Source organism: Amblyomma mixtum, chromosome 2 (assembly GCF_055824585.1).
Source record: "Amblyomma mixtum isolate Tamu chromosome 2, ASM5582458v1, whole genome shotgun sequence".
NCBI classification, from domain to species: domain Eukaryota; kingdom Metazoa; phylum Arthropoda; class Arachnida; order Ixodida; family Ixodidae; genus Amblyomma; species Amblyomma mixtum.
The window spans coordinates 195,629,315-195,635,088 of NC_143013.1; the positions used below are offsets into that span (position 1 = coordinate 195,629,315).

General features: G+C 44.3%; 1 long non-coding RNA gene across 1 annotated transcript; it reads right to left on the reverse strand.

The window, feature by feature from the left end:
• Window positions 1-1,179: 1,179 nt before the first annotated feature.
• LOC149362047 (uncharacterized) lies at window positions 1,180-5,221 on the reverse strand. Its single transcript, XR_016288474.1, has 2 exons — window positions 4,903-5,221; window positions 1,180-1,346 (listed from the first exon to the last, which is right to left on the reverse strand). It is a non-coding gene; the product is annotated as an uncharacterized LOC149362047 (long non-coding RNA).
• Between the last annotated feature and the right edge of the window lie 553 nt (window positions 5,222-5,774).

The window sequence follows — 5,774 nt, forward strand, 5'->3', positions numbered from 1 at the left end:
GGCCATGACATCACTCGTTCTTTCTCCCCCTTGTGACCCTGGGACATTTTCTGGTACCGACAACACTGACGTCGACGACTGGATCAACATGTACGAGCGAGTGAGTACCTACAACCGCTGGGATCTGACCCTTATGCTCGCAAATGTAATATTCTACATAAAAGACACTGCCCGGGTCTGGTATGAGACCCACGAAGACCATCTAACCAGCTGGGACGTGTGCAAAGAGAAACTCCGCGAATTGTTTGGACCGCCGCTCGGCCGAACACTTGCTGCTAAGAAGGACCTCGCCTCCCGAGCTCAAACATCTACGGAGTCCTATGTGTCGTACATTCAAGATGTGCTGGCCCTCTGTCACAAAGTTGACGCCAACATGCCCGAGTCTGACAAAGTCGACCACGTGTTGAAGGGAATCGCCGACGATGCCTTCAACTTGCTCGTATACAAGAACTGCACTACAGTCGACGGAATTATTAAGGAATGTAGACGCTTCGAGGAAGCCAAAAGCAGGCGTATTAGCCAGCCGTACACACGCCTCCCCAACACGGCTGCGACTTCTTCATGTGAAGACCTGCGACACACGGAAACCCCTTATAAAAATTTCTATAGAAAGTCCATAGACTGTCTATAGACTTTAGTCTATGAAGTCTATAGACTGTCTATAGACAAATCCTTTAGACTGGTCTATAGACAGTCTATAGATTTATGGCCATACACTTTTAGTAGACTTTTGTCTATAGACAGTCTATAGACAAATGTCTACTGAAAGTCTATAGGTCTATAGGAAGTCTATAGACACATGTCTATAGACAGTCTATAGACGATCTATAGACTTATGGTCATACATTTCCTATAGAGTTGTCTATAGACCGTCTATAGACACTTGTCTATAGACGGACTATAGACAACCTATAGACTTATGGCCATGGACGTCCTGTAGATTACTGTCTATAGACAGTCTACAGACAACAGTCTACTGGTCCAGTAGACATATGTCTATAGACTGTCTATAGACATTCCATAGGTGTCTGGCCTGGCAGTGCTATAGACCTTTGTCTATAGACAGTCTATAGACCTCTGTCTACTAAACTATTAGTAGACCATTATCTATAAACTGCCTATAGACAGTCTACAACCACTGAAAAAAGTCACCAGAGTTCACAAATGACACAATCAATATACTTACAAATTTAGTTTTATTTCCAAGCTATCCAGGCCGGGAATATGCAATACATGGACCATAAGAATGCACAATAACATAAATGTTGAAAGTAACAGTCCCGCTAGTTTCCTCAGAAGCATTCTTGCGGCCTGTTGTCTGCAGTCAATCATCCGGGCATGTTCACCTGTACAGCACAAAGGAAAAAAATAACAGAGGAACTGAAAAAAAAATTCCCATAACATCTCTACACATGTGCTTTACAATGAAAGGCATATCCTGGCTATGCCATTCTAGAAAGGCAATCTTGATCTTTTGGTTTGGTTTTATGGGGTTCAAAGACCCAAGGCGACACAGGCTACAAGACGCTGAAGTGAAAGGCTGCGGAATAATTTCGGCCAACTCTGCAGAGTACACAAGCCTTTAGCATTTTGCCTCTATTAAAATGCGACCGCATAGGCCGGAATCGAACCTGCATCTTTCAGGTCGCCAGACGAACATGACAGCCACTGAGCTATCACGCCGGCGCAATCATTTCAGTAAATACACGACAGATTATAAGTGTCTTCATAAAACATTGTAACAAAGACCCGTAATCCCTGGAGCACTCTACTCTGAATCCAGTACTGATACTGATTTCTGTATGGCAATCCTTTTACATTATTTGTAACAGAAGACATTGAACAATTGTGCCACATATCTGCATTGACTCGCAAGGAGGTGTTAAGAATGCCACCTCCATAAAATACAGATTCAGCGCACCTTACACAGGGATCCAAAAAGAAGAATATTGCAGCATTTATTCTTATAACCGCTATAGAAGAAGCGCTTCAAAATACCCTGCGTGAAGCCTGGTATACCCGGCCAAATTTTTAACTGGCTCTGGTGTTGCATCGCTAAATGCACCTTGTAAAAAAGGTGCCTTTTAGCTACACTGCTGGCATATTCATGCTGTAATTTGACGAGTGAAATGTCATTTCGTGGTTCCTTTTTGTTAATATAACGTTTGAGTGGAGTACTTGCGTGTTTCGATCGAAGTTATCAGAAATATTCATCAAAGGAAAAAAATAACAGAGGAACTGAAAAAAAAATTCCCATAACATCTCTACACATGTGCTTTACAATGAAAGGCATATCCTGGCTATGCCATTCTAGAAAGGCAATCTTGATCTTTTGGTTTGGTTTTATGGGGTTCAAAGACCCAAGGCGACACAGGCTACAAGACGCTGAAGTGAAAGGCTGCGGAATAATTTCGGCCAACTCTGCAGAGTACACAAGCCTTTAGCATTTTGCCTCTATTAAAATGCGACCGCATAGGCCGGAATCGAACCTGCATCTTTCAGGTCGCCAGACGAACATGACAGCCACTGAGCTATCACGCCGGCGCAATCATTTCAGTAAATACACGACAGATTATAAGTGTCTTCATAAAACATTGTAACAAAGACCCGTAATCCCTGGAGCACTCTACTCTGAATCCAGTACTGATACTGATTTCTGTATGGCAATCCTTTTACATTATTTGTAACAGAAGACATTGAACAATTGTGCCACATATCTGCATTGACTCGCAAGGAGGTGTTAAGAATGCCACCTCCATAAAATACAGATTCAGCGCACCTTACACAGGGATCCAAAAAGAAGAATATTGCAGCATTTATTCTTATAACCGCTATAGAAGAAGCGCTTCAAAATACCCTGCGTGAAGCCTGGTATACCCGGCCAAATTTTTAACTGGCTCTGGTGTTGCATCGCTAAATGCACCTTGTAAAAAAGGTGCCTTTTAGCTACACTGCTGGCATATTCATGCTGTAATTTGACGAGTGAAATGTCATTTCGTGGTTCCTTTTTGTTCATATATTGTTTGAGTGCAGAACTTGCGTGTTTAGATCAACGTTATCAGAAATATTCGTCTGCCACTACAACAGCTGAAACAAAAGCGGCAGACGCAGCAATGAATCTGGTCCATATGGCCTCATCCTCTGGGTAAACTACCACTCCTTTCATGGCGGACAAGTCGTTTACCTAGAGTAAGTGCAAATGCGCCACCAGAACCATTGGTGCGTATTCCGCTTGTTTCGGCTGTTCGTAGCAGCAGACGATGAATATTTCTGATAACTTCGATCGAAACACGCAAGTACTCCACTCAAACGTTATATTAACAAAAAGAAACTATGAAATGCCATCTCACGTGTCAAATTACAACATGAATATGCCAGCAGTGTAGCCAAAAGGCACCTTTTTTACAAGGTTCATTTATCGATGCAACACCAGAGCCAGTTAAAGATTTGGCCGGGTGTACGTAAGCCGATACACAAACGGACACAAGCTATACAAAACCGGCAGGCAGAAGCGACCAGTTCACCACAGATTTGCGCCTATAACTTGAAGCACAAAGATGGAACAGCATACTCATACATCTGCGCGTGCTCTTAGAAACAAGCGGGTTGCAGCGCTTCCATGCCGCGCTCATTATTCAGAAAACCCATACTGCACACAGAGGCTGCAGCTGCGCCGTTTCAAAAGCAGTCGCGAGTTTAAGACAACAAATTACTGGCACGATAAAATACCGTCTGAAATTCAATTAGTCTTTCCTTCAAGTGCAGCCCCAACAGCGCCGTAAAGAGGTGTGTTTCTTGCATGGAGGTAGCCTAACCCAACGCTGCTAGAAAAATCAACGAAAGCATTGAACGCGCTCAAAGTACGAAGTATTTAAATGAAGCAATTAACGCTTTCAAGAGGTGCAGCTATAGTAACACGAGAGCTTAATTTAATTTTAGGCGCAAATAAGCGGCGAATTACATCGGCGCTTTCGTAAGTTAGCAGTCTGAAATCAGAAACACATACTTTGCCTCTCGCGCAAATGGTATTAGAGAAATCTGTGCACGCGTGAGCGGGATTCATGAACGAACCACTCGGAAAGAAATGTAAGCCACCTCTTGTCGAGCCGACCTTTACCCAGCTTTCAAAATGAAGTGCCCGCAGGCGAGCGGGGGCGGCCAACGGCTCTGATGACAGACATGGAGGAATCCGCACGTGTGCAACGACGGGGAGACGGGATGGAGCTCGTGGGTTCTTCGCGGTGTTTGAGCACGCCGGCCAATCGCGCGGGCAATGAATTTTATACCATCACACTAAAAGAATTCCTTCAGCGCTGCTTAACTACAACTTTGACAAACGTCTCGCGCTCCAGTCTGTAGCGTTACAAGACACCTTTGCTGAAACGTCGGCGCCCACGACGCGCACCGAGCGAGCGTCCATATACGTAGGAAGGAAATGCACACCTCAAAAAGAACAGCACTCCAAGGTCCAGACAAGCGATAACACAAAGATTAGAAAATAAATGTAATCCACCACAGAACGAGAGTGTATGCAAGTACGTTTTCGGAGGTGCAAAGTAAATTGAGCTCACACGGCGCTAACTACCGCACATTTCCATTTAGGCCGTCATTCACAGGTTAAACGACATTTCTGGCCGCGCGTCTACCTTGAAACACGAAAACTCTAGTAGACAGCTCGCGAGGAGCGGCTTATCATCAAGGGCATCGCACAGACTGCCTTTCCGCGCGTTAGTAAAGACAGCGGCACAGAGATAAGCGGCATTAGTCGAGAACCCGATGGCTTCCGCCTTAGAAACGAAGATAGGACGTTTGTCACTGCGCACATAATCTGTTCTGCACACACAGCTCTGCTTAGAGTGGTTTAGGAGACCAAATGAATAAAATATAAACGTATAGACTTACCGTAAGCGGACGATGCAGCTGGATTTTGAAGAAAACGTAATCCGCGAAAAAAACGCCGACTCCACCGATGCAGCCACGCACAGGGTTGTTTGCAGCCCGAATGATTTTCCGCCGTCTCGTGGTAAAACGGTAAAACGTGAAACAGAAACCCATTTCACGGTCGTATCTTTATCGCTCGCACTCTTTCCGTGTGGAGCTTGATCTGATATCCAAGACCACAGAAGGTAACTGGTTTATAAGCGTGAATTCTTCGCATACCCTCTAAAAACCTTATTGTTTTCGTGAAAAGAGAACCGAAATCTAACTGCTTGACTGTATACGCGCCGCCTCTCCCACCGAATAGTATGTGGTACAATTCTCAAATAATAATTATAATGTTGCATAGCATAACGTCTTTTTTGCGTGTGTTCGTGTTTAGAAAACTGATATGCTCGACATCAGCGTGTCATCGGCTCCGAAGCAACAGGTGCAAGGGTAGGAACGAAAAAATACTGGCTTTCTGATTGTTGCGTCGGTGAACTTATTCACGTGAATACAAACTGCAAAGGTATAAATGGGAGATGTTAATCGCACATGTTAAACCTGGAAAGCGCATAAAAACAACGGACAACAGAAAGAGACAGACACACGAGCGCTCGTGTGTCTGTCTCTTTCTGTTGTCCGTTGTTTTTATGCGCTTTCCAGGTTTAACATGTCTAACCAACTCGCCCAAACGCAGCCATTATTAATCGCACAGAGGACCAGGCTCTTTGAGACTATTCTGAGGTGTTTCTAAGCGATGGGCGCTTCCTTGAATTCTCACACCCGTCTTTCCCCCTTTATTTTCAGGACGTTTTAAAGAGAAATGTAGAAGCGTTGATGAAATGTGTCTG